This window comes from Henckelia pumila, chromosome 1 (assembly GCF_033568475.1).
Source record: "Henckelia pumila isolate YLH828 chromosome 1, ASM3356847v2, whole genome shotgun sequence".
Lineage (NCBI taxonomy): Eukaryota > Viridiplantae > Streptophyta > Magnoliopsida > Lamiales > Gesneriaceae > Henckelia > Henckelia pumila.
In genome coordinates this window covers 80,320,593-80,339,807 of record NC_133120.1, presented here as the reverse complement: position 1 = coordinate 80,339,807, position 19,215 = coordinate 80,320,593, and the positions used below count along the sequence as shown (strand labels likewise).

General features: G+C 38.3%; 1 pseudogene; it reads left to right on the top strand.

Moving 5' to 3' along the window:
• The first annotated feature begins 252 nt into the window (after positions 1-252).
• On the top strand, positions 253-14,162 carry LOC140866139 (subtilisin-like protease; annotated as a pseudogene).
• Positions 14,163-19,215: the final 5,053 nt, after the last annotated feature.

The window sequence follows — 19,215 nt, the reverse complement described above, 5'->3', positions numbered from 1 at the left end:
ATAATATATTTTTGTCATTTAATGTTTATTTTGTGCTATTTTTTATTTCTTAAAATAATTTTTTATAACAATCAAACTATCCCTCTCCACATAACACATTTTCCCAACTTCTTAGGGTTGAATTAGAATATGAGGTTTTGGGTCGATTTCAACTATGAAAGAGCTGTGATCATAGGATTTTTGGACACCAAAATCAACCTTAATCATCCTTTGTTCAACGACGAAGGGATGCCCCCACTGTCGACGTAGTGGATGGGGAGGTGCGAGTTTAATAGATCTGTGTGTAACAACAATCTCATCGGAACGAGATGTTTCTCTAAAGATGGCACACCATATGAATACAGTGGGCATGACACGTATACAACGAGCACTGCGGCTGGGAATTTTGCGATTGGTGTGAATGTGTTCAGAAATATGAATGGTACGCCCGCGGGAATAGCTCCCCTTGCACATATTGACTTTTTCAATGTCAGTCATACAGGACGCTGCTTGGAGAGTGATGTTGTTGCTGCCATGGATGCTGCTACAAAATACGGGTTCGATGTCCTTTCAGTTTTACTTGGTGGACTAGTTAGAGACTTTTTTATGATGCCTTTGATATGAAGACATTTAGATCCATGGAAAGGGGTTCTTTGTGTGCTGCTCTACCGAAAAAAATGGCCCTTCTGTTGGGACTATTGGGAATAGTGCTCCTTGGGTTCTTAACGTCGACACGAGCATGATAGATCAAACTATCAATCAGCAGGCTTTGACTCAACATTCTTGCCTCTTATTTATCCTGGCATGATTTCAACTGATCCACAAGCGTTATTTTGCTTTCCCCAATCGTTGATAAAAGTTAATGTACAAAGGAATATCGTGTTATGTGACAATGAAAATAGGAACGGAAGTATCGCAATAGGAAGGACAGTGAGAAATGTCGGTGGGGATGCCATTATTATAGTCAAACCAGCAGCATGACAGCTACTCCATTTTAGGAGTGTCAAAACTCAATTCAACCCGTCAACCCGACATGAGTCGAGCGGAAAAATATCGGGTTAGGATTGACGGTTTTTTGGTTCGGGTAGAATCGAGTTGACCTGAAAAAATTAATCAGGTTCGAGTTGGGTTCGGGTTGACTCGAGATGACCCGAATTTTTTTTATTATTTTTTATATAAAATTAAGAAAGATTTGCTATATTTTTATACATTATATATCTGGAAAAAATTTAATGTGTATTGACATAATAGATTTTCGTCATTTAATGTTTATTTTGTGCTATAATTTTTATTTCTTAAAATAATTTTTTATAACAATCAAACTATCGCTCTCCACATAACACATTTTCCCAACTTCTTAGGGTTGAATTAGAATATGGGTTTTTGGGTCGATTTCAACTATGAAAGAGCTGTGATCATTGAATTTTTGGACATCGAAATCAATCTTAATCATCCTTTGTTCAACGAAGAAGGGATGCCCCCACCGTCGATGTAGTGGATGGGGAGGTGCGAGTTTAATACATCTGTGTGTAACAACAATCTCATAGGAGCAAGATGTTTCTCTAAAGATGGCACACCATATGATTTCAGTGGGCATGACACGTATACAGCGAGCACTGCGGCTGGGAATTTTGAGATTGGTGTGAATGTGTTCAGAAATATGAATGGTACAGTCGCTGGAATAGCTCCCCTTGCACATATTGACTTTTTTAATGTCATTAATGCAGGACGCTGTTTGAAGAGTGATGTTGTTGCTGCCATGGATGCTGCTACAAAAGACGCGTTCGATGTCCTTTTAGTTTTACTTGGTGGACTAGTTAGAGACTTTTTTATGATAGCGTTGCTATGAAGACATTTAGAGCCATGGAAAAAGGATTATTTGTGTGCTGCTCTACCGAAAAAAATGGCCCTTCTGTTGGGACTATTGAGAATGATGCTCCTTGGGTTATTAACGTCGACACGAGCAAGATAGATCAAACTATCAATCAAAAGGCTTTGACTCAACATTCTTGCCTCTTTTTATCCGGGCATGGTTTCAACTGATCCACAAACGGTATTTTGCTTTCCCCAATCGTTGATAAAAGTTGATGTAAAAAGGAATGTCGTGTTATGTGACAATGGAAATAGGAACAAAAGTATCGCAAAAGGAAGAACGGTGAGAAATGTCGGTGGGGATGCCATTATTATAGTTAAACCAGCAGCATGACGGCTACTTCATCTTAGGAGTGTCAAAACTCAATTCAACTCGTTCACCCGACATGAGTCGAGTGGAAAAATATCGGGTTAGGATTGGGGGTTTTTTGGTTCGGGTAGAATCGAGTTGACCTGAAAAATTAATCAGGTTCGAGTTGGGTTCGGGTTGAGATGACACGAATTTTTTTTTTATTATTTTTATATAAAATTAAGAAAGATTTGCTATATTTATATACATTATATACCTGGAAAAATTTATTGTGCATTGCCATAATAGATTTTCGCCATTTAATGTTTATTTTGTGTTATAATTTTTATTTCTTAAAATAATTTTTTATAACAATCAAACTATCCCTCTCCACATAACACATTTTTCCAACTTCTTAGGGTTGAATTAGAATATGGGGTTTTGGGTCGATTTCAACTATGAAAGAGCTGTGATCATTGGATTTTTGGACACCGAAATCAACCTTAATCATCATTTTTTCAACGACGAAGGGATGCCCCCACCGTCGACGCAGTGGATGGGGAGGTGCGAGTTTAATACATCTGTGTGTAACAACAATCTCATCGGAGCGAGATGTTTCTCTAAAGATGACACACCATATGATTACAGTGGGCATGACATGTATACAGCGAGCACTGCGGCTGGAAATTTTGCGATTGACGTGAATGTGTTCGGAAATATGAATGGTACAGCCGCTGAAATAGCTCCCCTTACACATATTGCCTTTTTCAATGTCAGCCATGCAGGACGCTGCTTGGAGAGTGATATTGTTGCTGCCATGGATGCTGCTACAAAATACGGGTTCGATGTCCTTTAAGTTTTACTTGGTGGACTAGTTAGAGACTTTTTTATGATAACATTGCTATGAGGACATTTAGATCCATGTAAAAAGGGTTATTTGTGTGCTGCTTCATCGAAAACAATGGCCCTTCTGTTGGGACTATTGAGAATGGTGCTCCTTAGGTTCTTAACGTCGACACGAGCATGATAGATCAAACTATCAATCAGCAGGCTTTGAATCAACATTCTTGCCTCTTATTTATCCTGGCATGGTTTCAATTGATCCACAAACGGTATTTTGCTTTTCCCAATCGTTGATAAAAGTTGATGTACAAAGAAATGTCGTGTTATGTGACAATGGAAATAGGAACGTAAGTATCGCAAAAGGAAGGGCAATTAGAAATGTCGGTGGGAAACCATTATTATAGTCAAACCAGCAGCATGACGGCTACTCCATCTTAGGAGTGTCAAAACTCAATTCAACTCGTCAACTCGACATGAGTCGATCGGAAAAATGCCGGGTTAGGATTGGGGGTTTTTTGGTTCAGGTAGAATCGAGTTGACCTGAAAAAATTAATCAGGTTCGATTTGGGTTCTGGTTGACTCGAGATGACCGAAATTTTTTATTTTATTATTTTTATATAAAATTAAGAAAGATTTGCTATATTTTTATGCATTATATATCTGAAAAAAATTTATTCTGTATTGTCATAATAGATTTTCGTCATTTAATGTTTATTTTGTTCTATAATTTTTATTTCTTAAAATATTTTTTTTATTTTTTGTAGTAATATACTTTAATTTTTCTACAACTTGACTTTAAAATTAAATTATATATAAACTTACGATTTTTTTATTTTGTGATTAAATTAAATATTACTATTATTATTATGTGTTTTGACTTTTTATTTAATTATTTTTTTAAAAATAATTAAAATAAAATCGAATTGGTTTGGGTTGGACGGGTTCAGGTTTGGGTTAGACATTTTCGGGATGGTTTGGGTTCGTGTTGATAAGTGGTTTTTAAAAATTTTCTCCAACCCGACATGTACTCATCCAACTCACCCGAATTGACACCCCTACTCCATCTTTTTCGAGACGTACGTTCTCCCCGCATCACATCTCAATTATGAAGAGAGATTCAGATTCAAAGCCTATATTGAACTCAACAAAAACACTAGTTGCCATAATTTTGTTCAAGGGTACGATAATCGGGGACACCGATGCCCCCTCCATGGCATCGTTCTCCGCCAGGGTCCAAACAGGGTCGGCTCCGAAATCTTGGAAACATATATTATATGCCCTGGTGCCAACATCTTTGTTGTCTGACATCAATCTGTCAAAAATAACACCAACACAAAATCAAATTTCAAGATTATCTCGGAAACTCATTTTCATGTCCCAACCTCAATGACATCGCATCATTTCCAAAATGCACTCATACCTATTGGTCTCCGATTGTGATCAAGTCCGCCATCATGACCTCTGCTGATCTAGTGAATTTCAACAGAACCTTAATCTAGGACCAAATTCTCAATTGACAATCTTTGGCTCAACAACTAGATGAGGAATCAATCCAATTATCAATTGGCAGGCTTTGATTCAACATTCTTGCCTCTTATTTATCTTGACATGATTTCAACTGATCCACATGTGAAATTTTTTCTTTCCCCAATCGTTGATAAAAATTGATGTGCAAGAAAAAGTCGTGTTATGTGACAATGGAGGCAGGATTAGAAGTAACGCGAAAGGAAGGGCAGTGAGAAATACTGGTTGGGATTAAGGATGATAATTTCCTACGAACGTGATGAGAAATCCAATTCCCGACCCGAATGAAAGAGAATATGAAGATATTTTTTGGACCCAATTAAATAAATGAGTATTGAGATTTCGGATTCGGGGATGGAGGAGGATGTAGTAACATCTCATCCATCCCCGACCCGAATACCCCGATTAAATATATATAAACACACATAAATATTATATATAAATATATATGTATATATTTATTTATTCATTTATTTATTATATTAAAGAAATATTTATTATATTAAATAACTGTTAAAGAAATATATACATATACATATATAAATATATGTGTATATATTCCTTTATTTATTATATTGTATTAAAGAAATATTAATTCCAATTTATTTTTTTTGAATGACGGTAGTTGGATGGAACATAGAAAATTATTAGTATATTTTAACGGTATTTTGAAGAATTATACTATTGAGATAAATTATATATATATATATATATATATATATATATATATATATATATATATATATATATATTTCTTTTTTATATTATGTTTAGTTTGTTAATTTTTTTACCTTTCATATTTTTTATTGTTTTTATAAAAATTTGATGAATAAGCATAGTTTTATCAAAATAATCATATTTGAAAAAAATGTAATTGTACGTGGTGATAGGATATTTGGTAGGATGAGGATATCCATCCTCCAATGCGTATGGAGATGAGTATGAAAGTTGAATACTCGACAAGAATGGGGATGGAGTTAGGATGTATATAATAAATTGGGATGGGGACGAAGGTATGACATCCTACCCAAACCTGAACCATATTCATCCCTAATGGAGATGTCATTATGATAGTCAACCAGCAGCATAAATGCTACTCAATTTTTTTTGAGTCACACGGTTTAAGTGCAACACATCTCAACTATAAAGAGGGATCAAATTCAAAGCCTATTTGAATCCAACAACCATACCAGTCGCCACAATTTTGTTCAAGGATACGATAATCGGGACACCAGTGCCCCAACCGTGGCATCGTTCTCCGCCAGGAGTCCAAATAGGGAGTTTTATCGGATTTTATATATTTTTCTTCATTTTATCAAAAAAATCATGAAAAGGATACATTAGACATTGTTGAATATTGAGAGTGACGTCCATCGACTATCATATAAGATTAATTTTTAATGGTATAACTTTTGACTAATGGTTTTTTTTTTTTGGGTTTCGCAGATAGAGTTATCATTGATATTATATTAATATTCACATTCAATATTAATATAACTATAGGAGCCCAAGACTGCAATCAAACCATCCCTCTCCACATAAAACATTTTTCCAACTTCTTAGGGTTGAATTAGAATATGAGTTGTTATCATGGGATTTTTGGACACAGAAATCAACCTTAATCATCCCTCGTTCAACGACGAAGGGATGCCCCCACCGCCGGCTAAGAGGATGGGGAGGTGCGAGTTTAATACATCTGTGTGTAACAACAATCTCATCGGAGCGGGATGTTTCACTAGAGATGGCAGACCATATGATTACAGTGGGCATGAAACGCATACAACGAGCACTGAGGCTGGGAATTTTGCGATTGGTGTGAATGTGTTCAGAAAAATGAATGGTACGGCAACAATTGCATTAGAGTTTGTGTTATTATGTATGTCATTAGATTTTTATATCTGCAACAGTTGCACTTTCGCTTCATGCATTGAGTTTTTAATTTTAGTGTAATATTATTGTTTTGTTATAATTTGTATTTTTTTCTTTTTATTTTTGAGATTTAATTGAAAATTAAATATTTCAATTGGGGACGTGTTCGAGGATTTAATTCCCACGAGTTCGAGGATCCACCCCCATCCCCGCCCTATTTTCATCTCTACAATGGGGATGGGGACAGGGATGAGGGTTTAATCCTCGTGGGTTCAGGGATTTCCCGATTACGTAGAACCAAGGATGGGGACAGAGATGAGGGTGTGTTTTAATTTCGGAGAAAGGGATGGGGACGACAAACCCACCCCCAGCCCGCCTCATTGCCATCCCTAGCCTAAATAAAGAACCCATCATTCGAAAAGCAAGTTTTTACAAAAATAAAACGAGGCTTAGAAGGTTGAAACCCGAAACCAAGTGAGAGCATCGCGCCTTCGAGCCTCGGATGAACTGAAAAACATGGAGCGTAGCATTGTTTCTCTTCACCGTGTGTTGCCAAAGTGCAAATCGAGAACCTAAAAGTCTCGTGGTGTCCAACGAGAGTCGGAGTAGAAGATAATACATGAGGATGGGTATGAACATTGAATACCGTACCCGAACCGGATCAATTGTCATCCCTAGTGGGGATGCCATTATTATAGTCAACCAACAACATGAAGGCTACTCAATCTCTTCTAAGTCGCACGTTCTCCGCGCAACACATCTCAATTATGAAGAGGGATCAGATTCAAAGCCTATTTGAACTCAACAACCGCACCAGTCGCCATAATTTTGTTCAAGAATACGATAATCGGTGACACCTGCGCCCCAATCGTGACATATTTCTCCGCAAGTGGACCAAATAGGGCCGCGCCAAAATCTTTAAATCAAATATAATTGGCTTTGGAGCCAACATTCTTGTCGTGTGATATCAATCTATCAAAAACAACACCAACACGAAATCAAATTTCAAGATCATCTCTGGAACCTCCATGTCATTTACTCACCTGAGTGGTATCGCATCATTGCTAAAAATCATTCATCCTGATTGGTCTCTAGCCGCGATCAAGTCCATCATAATGACCTCCCCCAATCTAGTGAATCTCAACAGAACCTTAATGCAGGACCAAACTCTCTACCGGCAGGCTTTGGCACAACAACTAGATGGAAAATCCAACTATTAACCGGCAGGATTTGACTCAAAATTCTTGCCTCTTATTTATCCTGGCATGGTTTCAACTGATCTACATGCGGCATTTTTATTTCCCCAATCGTTGATAAAAGTTGTTGTGCAAGGGAACGTCGTGTTATGCAACAATGAAAGAAGGATCGAAAGTATCGCGAAAGGAAGGGCAGTGAGAAATGCCGGTGGGGATGCCATTATCATCGTCAACCAACAGCATGAAAGATACTCCATCTCTTTCGAGTCACACGTTCTCCCTTAACACATCTTAATTATGAAGAAGGGTCAGATTCAATGCCTATTTGAAATCAGCAACCACACGAGTGACCACAATTTTGTTGAAGCGTACGATAATGGAGTACACCAACGCCCCCACCATAACATCGTTCTCTGCCAAGGGTCCAAACAGAGCCAGCCTCGGAATCTTGAAACCAGATATAATTGGTCTGGTGCCAACATCATTGCTGCCTGACATCAATCTATCGAAAACAACACCAACACGAAATCAAATTTTAAGTTCATATCTATAATATCCATGTCACGTCCTAACCTTAGTGGCATCACATCATTGCTAAAAATCACTCATCCCGATTGGTCTATAGTCGCGATCAAGTCCGCCATCATGACCTCTGTTGATCTATGGAAGCTCAACAGAACCTTAATCCAGGTCCATAATCTCCTCAGGTCAATGTTATCTCCATTGTTTCGGGTCACGTAAACATACTCAAGGCCATCAATCCAACCTTTGTTTACGACGTGACCCCAACAGATTACCTAACATACTTAAGCAGATTGACGTACATTGATCAACAAATAAGTTACATCCTAAAACTTGAATTATCCATCATTTTCTGTTGTTATTGAGACCTTACTTATCGAAAGAACTACTCAAACATACCAACCGAAAAGTTACCAATGTGGTTGAAACTAATTCAATTTATACAGTTGAAGTAGTTGGATTCCCGGGTGCAGTTGTGAGTGTTGAGCCCAATGTTATTAAATTTTTGGGATCGAATCTGAAATTGAGTTATCAAGTAAGATTTGACATATCAGTGATTAAGTCATTGCCATCCCTAGTGGGGATGCCATTATTATAGTCAACCAACAACATGAAGACTACTCAATCTCTTCTAAGTCGCACGTTCTCTGCGCAACACATCTCAATTATGAAGAGGGGTCAGATTCAAAGCCTATTTGAACTCAACAACCGCACCAGTCGCAACAATTTTGTTCAATAATACGACAATCGGTGACACCTGCGCCCCAACTGTGACATATTTCTCCGCAAGGGGTCCAAATAGGGCTACGCCATAATCTTTAAATCAAATATAATTGGATCTTGAGCCAACATTCTTGTCGTGTGACATCAATCGATCGAAAACAACACCAACACAAAATAAATTTTCAAGATCATCTCTGAAACATCCATGTCATGTGCTCACCTGAGTGGTATCCCATCATTGCTAAAAAACATTCATCCTGATTGGTCTCTAGCCGCGATTAAGTCCGCTATAATGACCTCCCCCGATCTAGTGAATCTCAAAAGAACCTTAATGCAGGACCAAACTCTTTACCGGCAGGCTTTGGCTCAACAACTAGATGGGAAATCCAACTATTAACCGGCAGGATTTGTCTCAAAATTCTTGAATCTTATTTATCCTGGCATAGTTTCAACTGATTCACATGCGACATTTTTATTTCCTCAATCGTTGATAAAAGTTGATTTGCAAGGGAACGTCGTGTTATGCGACAATGGAAGCAGGATCAGAAGTATTGCGAAAGTAAGGGTAGTGATAAATGCCGGTAGGGATGCCATTATTATCGTCAACCAGCAGCCTGAAGGATACCCCATCTCTTTCGAGTCACACGCTCCCCCCTAACACATCTTAATTATGAAGAAGGGTCAGATTCAAAGCCTATTTGAACTCAGCAACCACACCATTTGACACAATTTTGTTGAAGGGTACGATAATTGAGGACACCAACGCCCCCACCATGGCATCGTTCTCTGCCAGGGGTCCAAACAGAGCCAGCCCCAGATTCTTTAAGCTAGATATATGGTTTGGTGCCAACATCATTCCTGCCTGGAATCAATCTGTCGAAAACTACACCAACACAAAATCAAATTTCAAGATAATATCTGGAACCTCCATGTCACGTCCTAACCTTAGTGGCATCACATCATTGCTAAAAATGACTCATACTGATTGGTCTATTGCCGCTATCATGTCCGCCATCATGACCTCTGTCGATATATAGAAGCTCAACAGAACCTTAATCCAGTTCCATAATATCCTTCGGTCAATGTTATCGTCATGATTTCGGGTCACGTAAACATACTCAAGGCCACCAATCAAACCCTTGTTTACGACATGACCCCAACAGATTACCTAACATACTTAAGCGGATTGGCGTACATTGATCAACAAATAAGTTACATCCTGAAACGGACCGTAAATTGCTCACATATTTCTAGCATCCCATAAGCAAACTTGAATTATCCATCATTTTCTGTGGTTATTTAGACCGCACTTATCGGAAGAAATACTCAAATAAACAACCAAACAGTTACCAATGTGGGTGAAACTAATTCAATTTATACAGTTGAAGTAGTTGGATTCCCGGGTGCTGTTGTGAGTGTTGAACCCAGTGTTCTTTAATTTTTGGGATCGAATCTGAAATTGAGTTATCAAGTGACATTTGACATATCAGTGGTTTAGTCATTGCCATCCCTAGTGGAGATTCCATTATTATAGTCAACCAGCAACATGAATGCTACTCAATCTATTCTGAGTAGCACGTTCTCCGCGCAACACATCTCAATTATGAAGAGGAGTTAAATTCAAAGCCTATTTGAACTCAACAACCACACTAGTCGCAACAATTTTGTTCAAGAATACGATAATCGGGGACACCTGCGCCCCAACCGTGGCATAGTTCTCCGCAAGGGGTCCAAATAGGGCCGCGCCATAATATTTAAATCAAATATAATTGGCCCTGTTGCCAACATTCTTGTCATCTAGCATCAATCTGTCGAAAACAACACCAACACGAAATCAAATTTCAGGATCATCTCTGGATCCTCCATGTCATGTACTCACCTGAGTAACATCGCATCATTGCTCAAAAGCATTCATCATGATTGGTCTCTAGCAGCGATCAAGTCCGCAATAATGACCTCCCCCGATCTAGTGAATCTCAACAGAACCTTAATGCAAAACAAAACTCTATACCGGTAGGCTTTGGCTCAACAATTAGATGGGAAATCCAACTATTAACCGGCAGGATTTGGCTCAAAATTCTTGCCTCTTATTTATCCTAGAATGTTTTCAACTGATCCACATGCGGCATTTTTATTTCCCCAATCGTTGATAAAAGTTGATGTGCAAAGAAACGTCGTGTTATGTGACAATAAGAGCAGGATCGGAAGTATCGCGAAAATAAAGGCAGTGAGAAATGCCGGTGGGGATTCCATTATTATAGTCAACCAGTAGCCTGAAGAATACTTTATCTCTTTCGAGTCACACGCTCTCCCTTAACACATCTTAATTATAAAGAAGAGTCAGATTCAAAGCCTATTTGAACTCAACAACCACAACATTCGTCACAATTTTGTTGAAGGTATGATAATTGAGGACACCAACGCCCCCACCATGACATCGTTCTCTGCCAGGGGTCCAAACAGATTCATCCCCGGAATCTTGAAACCAGATATATGGTCTGGTGACAACATCATTGCTTTCTGGCATCAATCCATCGAAAACTACACCAACACAAAATCAAATTTCAAAATAATATCTGGAACCTCAATGTCACGTCCTAACCTTAGTGGCATCACATCATTGCTAAAAATGACTCATCCCGATTGGTCTATAGCCGCGATCAAGTCCGCCATCATGACCTCTGTCGATATATGGATTCTCAACAGAACCTTAATCCACTTCCATAATCTCCTTCGGTCAATGTTATCGCCATGGTTTTAGGTCACGTAAAGATAATCAAGGCCACTAATCCAACCCTTGTTTACGACTTGACCCCAACAGATTACCTAACATACTTAAGCGGATTGACGCACATTGATCAACAAATAAGTTACATCCTGAAACGGGCCATAAATTGCTCACATATTTATATCATCCCATAAGCAAACTTGAATTATCCATTATTTTTTGTGATTTTTGAGACCGCACTTATTAGAAGAACTACTCAAACAAACAACCGAACAGTTACCAATGTAAGTGAAACTAATTCAATTTATACAGTTGAAGTAGTTGGATTCCTGGGTGCTGTTGTGAGTGTTGAGCTCAATGTTCTTCAATTTTTGGGATCGAATCTGAAATTGAGTTATCAAGTGAGATTTGACATATCAGTGGTTTAGTCATTGTCATCCCTAATAGGGATGCCATTATTATAGTCAACGAACAACATGAAGGCTACTCAATCTCTTCTGAATCGCACGTTCTATGCGTAACACATCTAAATTATGAAAATGAGTTAGATTCAAAGCCTATTTGTTCACAAGATACGATAATTGGGGACACCTGCACCGCAACTGTGGAATAGTTCTCCGCAAGGGGTCCAAATAGGGCCCGCGCCATAATATTTAAATCAAATATAATTGGCCCTGGTGCCAACATTCTTGTAGTCTGACATCAATTTGTCAAAAACAACACCAGCACGAAATCAAATTTCAAGATCATCTCTGGAATCTCCATGTCATGTACTTACCTGAGTGGCATCGTATCATTGCTAAAAAAACATTAATCCTGATTGGTCTCTAGGTGCGATCAAGTTCGCCTTAATGACCTCCTCCGATCTAGTGAATCTCAACAGAACTTTAATGTAGGACCAAACTCTCTACCGGCAGGCTTTGGCTCAACAACTAGATGAGAAATCCAACAATTAACCGGCAGGATTTGGATCAAAATTCTTGCCTCTTATTTATCCTAGCATGGTTTCAACTTATCAACATGCGGCATTTTTATTTCTCCAATTGTTGATAAAGGTTGATGTTCAAGAGAACGTTGTGTTATGCAACAATGGGAGAAGGATAGAACGTCTCACGAAAGGAAGGGCAGTCAGAAATGCCGGTGGGGATGCCATTATTATCGTCAACCAGCAGCATGAAGGATATTCCATCTCTTTCGAGTCACACATTCTCCCCTAACACATCTTAATTATGAAGTAGGTTCAGATTCAAAGCCTATTTGAACTCAAGAACCACACCAATCGACACAATTTTGTAGAAGGGTACGATAATTGAGGACACCAATGCCCCCACCATGGCATCGTTCTCTACCAGGGGTCCAAACAGGGCCAGCCCCGGAATCTTGAAACCAGATATAATTGGTCTGGTGCCAACATCATTGCTGCCTGACATCAATCTGTTAAAATGAACACCAACACAAAATCAAATTTCAAGATAATATCTGGAACCTCCATGTCACGTCCTAACCTTAGTGGCATCACATCATTTCTAAAAATCACTCATCCCGATTGGTCTATAGCCACGATCAAGTCCGCCATCATGACCTCTGTCGATCTATGGAAGCTTAACAGAACCTTAATCTAGGTCCAAAATCTCCTTTGGTTAATGTTTTCGCCATGGTTTTGGGTCACGTAAACATACTCAAGGTCACCAATCCAACCCTTGTTTATGACATGACCCCAACAAATTACCTAACATACTTAAGCGGATTGGCGTACATTAATCAACAAATAAGTTATATCCTGAAACGGGCCGTAAATTGCTTACATATTTCTAGCCTCCCATAAGCAAACTTAAATTATCCATCATTTTATGTGGTTATTGAGACCGCACTTATCGGAGGAACTACTCAAACATACAACCGAACAGTTACCAATGTGGGGAAACTAATTCAATTTATACAGTTGAAGTAGTTGGATTCCCGGGTGCTTTTGTTAGTGTTGACACCAATGTTCTTCAATTTTTGGGATTGAATCTGAAATTGAGTTATCAAGTGAGATTTGACATATCAGTGATTTAGTCATTACCATCCCTAGTTGGGATGCCATTATTATAGTCAACCAACATCATGAAGGCTACTCAATCTCTTCAGAGTCACACGTTCTACGCACAATACAACTCAATTATGAAAAAGGGTCAGATTCAAAGAATATTTGAACTCAACAACTCCACTAGTCGCCACAATTTTGTTCAAAGATACGATAATCGAGGACACCTACGCCCCAACCGTGTCATAGTTCTCCGAAAGGGGTCCAAATAGGGCTCGCGCCATAATCTTTAAATCAAATATAATTGGCCTTGGTTCCAACATTCTTGTCGTCTGACATCAATCCGTCGAAAACAACACCAACACGAAATCAAATTTCAAGATCATCTCTGGAACCTCCATGTCATGTACTCACCCGAGTGGCATCGCATCATTGCTAAAAATAATTCATCCGGATTGGTCTCTAGCCGCGATCAAGTCCGTCATAATGACCTTCCCCGATCTAGTGAATCTCAACAGAACCTTAATACATGACCAAAATCTCAACCGGCAGGCTTTGGCTCAACAACTAGATGGGAAATCCAACTATTAACCGGCAGGATTTGGCTCAAAATTCTTGCCTCTTGTTTATCCTGGCATGTTTTCAACTGATCCACATGCGGCATTTTTATTTTCCCAATTGTTGATAAAAGTTTATGTGCAAGGGAACGTCGTGTTATACGACAATGGGAGCAGGATATGAAGTATCTTGAAAGGAAGGGCAGTGAGAAATGCAGGTGGGAATCCCATTATTATCGTCAACCAGCAGCATGAAAGAGACTTCATCTCTTTCAAGTCACACGTTCTCCCATAACACATCTTAATTATGAAGAATGGTCAGATTCAAAGTCAATTTGAACTCAGCAACCACACCAGTCGCCATAATTTTTTTGAAGAGTATGATACTTGAGGACACCAACGCCCCCACCATGACATCGTTCTCAGCAAGGGGTCCAAACAGGGCCAGCCCCGGAATCTTGAAACCAGATATAATTGGTCTGGTGCCAACATCTTTGCTGCCTGGAATCAATATGTCGAAACAACACCAACACGAAATCAAATTTCAAGATAATATCTGGAACCTCCATGTCACGTCCTAACCTTAGTGGCATCACATCGTTGCTAAAAATCACTCATCCCGATTGGTCTATAGCCGTGATCAAGTCCGCCATCATGACCTCTGTCAATCTATGGAAGCTCAACAGAACCTTAATCCAGGTCCAAAATCTCCTCCGATCAATGTTTTTGCCATGGTTGTGGGTCACGTAAACATACTCAAGGCCACCAATCCAACCCTTTTTTATGACATGACTCCAACATATTACCTAACATACTTAAGCGCGTAAATTGCTCACATATTTCTATCTTCCCATAAGTAAACTTGAATTATCCATCATTTTCTGTGGTTATTGAGACCACAGTTATCGGAAGAACTACTCAAACATACAACCGAACAGTTACCAATGTGGGTGAAACTAATTCAATTTATACAGTTGAAGTAGTTGGATTCCCGGGTACTGTTGTGAGTGTTGAGCCCAATGTTCTTCAATTTTTGGGATTGAATCTGAAATTGAGTTATCAAGTGATATTTGACATATAAGTGGTTTAGTCATTGACATCCCTAGTGGGGATGCCACTATTATAGTCAACCAACGGTATGAAGGCTAATCAATCTCTTTTGAGTCGCACGTTCTCCGCGCGACACATCTCAATTATGAAGATGAGTCAGATTCAAAGCCTATTTGAACTCAACAACCACACCAGTCACCACAATTTTGTTCACAAGAAACGATAATCGGGGACACCTGCGCCCCAACCGTGGCATAGTTCTCCGCAAGGGGTCCAAATATGGCCCGCGCCATAATCTTTAAATCAAATATAATTGGCCCTGGTGCCAACTTTCTTCTCGTCTGACATCAATACGTCGAAAACAACACCAACACAAAATCAAATTTCAAGATCATCTCTGGAACCTCCATGTCATGTACTCACCTGAGTGGCATCGCATCACTGCTAAAAAGCATTCATCCTGATTGGTCTCTAGCTGCGATCAAGTCCGCCATAATGACCTCCCCGATCTAGTGAATCTCAACAGAACCTTAATGCAGAACCAAAATCTATACCGGCAGGTTTTGGCTGAACAACTAGATGAGAAATCCAACTATTAACCGGCAGGATTTGGCTCAAAATTCTTGCCTCTTATTTATCCTGGAATGGTTTCAACTTATCCACATGCGACATTTTTATTTTCCCAATCGTTGATAAAAGTTAATGTGCAAGGGAACATCGTGTTATGCGACAATGGGAGCAGGATCGGAAGTATCGCGAAAGGAATGGTAGTGAGAAATGCTGGTGGGGATGCCATTACTATCGTCAACCAGCAGCATGAAGGATACGACATCTCTTTCGAGTCACACGTTCTCCCCTAACATATCTTAATTATGAAGAAGGGTCAGATTCAAAGCCTATTTGAACTCAGCAACCACACCAGTCGTCACAATTTTGTTGAAGGGTACGATAATTGAGGACACCAACACCTCCACCATGGCATCGTTCTCTGCTAGGGGTCCAAATAGAGCCAGCCTCGGAATCTTGAAACCAGATATAATTGGTCTGGTGCCAACATCATTGCTATCTGGCATCAATTTTTCGAAAACAACACCAACACGAAATCAAATTTTAAGTTCATATCTGGAACCTCCATGTCACGTCCTAGATTTAGTGGCATCACATCATTGCTAAAAATCACTCATCCCAATTGGTCTATAGCAGCAATCAAGTCCGCCATCATGACATCTGTCGATCTATGGAAGCTCAACAAAACCTTAATCCAGGTCCAAAATCTCCTCCACTCAATGTTTTCGCCATGGTTTTGGGTCACGTAAACATACTCAAGGCCACCAATCCAACCCTTGTTTACGACATGACCCCAATAGATTACCCAATATACTTAAGAGGATTGGCGTACATTGATCAACAAATAAGTTACATCCTGAAACGGACCGTAAATTGCTCACATATTTCTAGCATTCCATAAGCAAACTTGAATTATCCATCATTTTATGTGGTTATTGAGACCGCACTTATCGGAGAAACTACTCAAACATACAACCGAACAGTTACCAATGTGGGTGAAACTAATTCAATTTATACAATTGAAGTAGTTGGATTCTCGGGTACTATTGTGAGTGTTGAGCCCAATGTTCTTCAATTTTTGGGATCGAGTCTGAAATCGAGTTATCAAGTGAGATTTGACATATCAGTGGTTTAGTCATTGTCATCCCTAGTGGGGATGTCATTATTATAGCCAACCAGCAGCATGAAGGCTACTCAATCTCTTCTGAGTCACACGTTCTCCGCGCAACACAACTCAATTATGAAGAAGGGTCAGATTCAAAGTCTATTTGAACTCAACAACCTCACCAGTCGCCATAATTTTGTTCAAAGATACGATGCTCGGGGACACCTACGCCCCAACCGTGGCATAGTTCTCCGCAAGGGGTCCAAATAGGGCCCGCTTCATAATCTTTAAATCAAATATAATTGGCTCTGGTGCCAACATTCTTGCCGTTAGACATCAATTTGTCGAAAACAATACCACCACGAAATAAAATTTCAAGATCATCTCTGGAACCTCCATGTCATGTACTCACCTGAGTGGCATTGCATCATTACTAAAAAGCATTCATCTTGATTGGTCTCTAGCCGCGATCAAGTCCGTCATAATGACCTCCCCCGATATAGTGAATCTCAACAGAACCTTAAGCAAACTTGAATTATCCATCATTTTTTGTGGTTATTGAGACCACAATTATCGAAGAAAATACTCAAACATACAACCGAACAGTTACCAATGTTGGTGAAACTAATTCAATTTATACAGTTGAAGTAGTTGGATTCCCGGGTGCTGTTGTGAGTGTTGAGCCCAATGTTCTTCAATTTTTGGGATCGAATCTAAAATTGAGTTATCAAGTGAGATTTGACATATCAATGGAGGCTGCAAGTAATTCAGTTGTTCAAGAATTTCTAACATTGACTTAAGCTAACCATTCTGTTAGAAGTCCCATTGTTTTTTTTTTTTGAGGATTTGGTGAAGTACGAGAATAATTATTGGTGAAAGAAAATATTATTGTAACATTTTTACAAATATTTTGATATTTGATTCCCCAATTAATTGCTTTTCAAAATCTAAAATATTGGATATGAAAACAAATGAAGCACAAACAATCTACATTCAAGAAATTTGTCAATTAAAATGGTTGAAGGATTTTGCTTACGTAAATTTCATGAGAGACCTTAAAAGATTGCAAAAGTCCTTATTGTAAATCCAAATTCTTTTTGTGTCCCTTCAGTATTTCATAGATGGGTGCACAAGATTAAGATCAAACTTGAAAATTCGTCATATTGCTTCAGGAGGTGAAATCAATCTTGCACATTGAAAATTTTTAAATCCATCAACTACGAGGTCTCTTTTTTAATTTTTTTTTATGGTAATGGCTTGTACTTTTGTTTCAAATGAGAAATGTCCTCCAATACAAGAGTTACCAACCAATAAGAAAAATTTCTATTCTCCAAAACAAAAGGGGAGGGGGAAGAAAAACAAAAGAAGCAGTCTTGTGTGCAAATGCATTGGCCATTCTTCGACTATGTGCTAGCTTTGTGTTCGGTCAACTTTCAATAAGATGTTTAACTTCATCAACTACGAGGTCTCTTTCATATGTATTTAATGTATACATAATCTTATTATGTCCTTTATAAATATATTTATAGATATATTTTATAGGTTGAATAGTTGAACATATTTCAACATTAATGTGAAAATTAAATTTAGCCTAAAGTTATTGATTATAAGGTACAACCCACCGGTTGTCAAGCTGGGGACCCCAAATAAGAACAACATGATTGTTATTTCTACGCCGATATATTGGATATGAATTTGATCCATATTTAGCATTTTTTGATAAATCCTTTGGATAATTAAATTCACATAAACTTTTTTTCATGCAAAGACATGTTGAATTAAGTAAACCACAAAGTTCTTGCATCATATATTTAATGACCAATGAAAATAAATATGGATCAGAATGTGGATGATTAATTCTGCATAAACAATTCTATCAAATGCTTCAGGGTAAAATATTTTTTATGCTTGGTTCAAAATAAGGAAAAATGAGCGTGTGGTAAACATTTTTTTTGGAATTCTATGACGTGAGTATAAGCAACGATGTGACCAAAAAGTCCTTCTTAAACAATTCATCTTTTAAAACTTGGAGTTTCGCACGAAATACTCTAGCAATTAAATACGGTCTATTTTGTATTTCATCACAAGGTAAGCATAAAGTTTTTATTTCTAGCCAATTTGGATTTAAAGTTATTTTTTAAAAAATATCAAATTTCCGTAACTTTGTACTAAAATTATAATATTCAATTACCTCTTACGCATATCTCAAGGTCCTCCAATCCGCTAGTAAAATGAAATGACTTGGTCGATCAAAAGTGAGAGAAAATAATAATTATCGTGTGTGTAGCATGTGCGAGCGGTTTGATTTTTGTAATGGTATAATCAGAATTTAATATTTTTGAAAAATAAAATATTAAAACTTTTA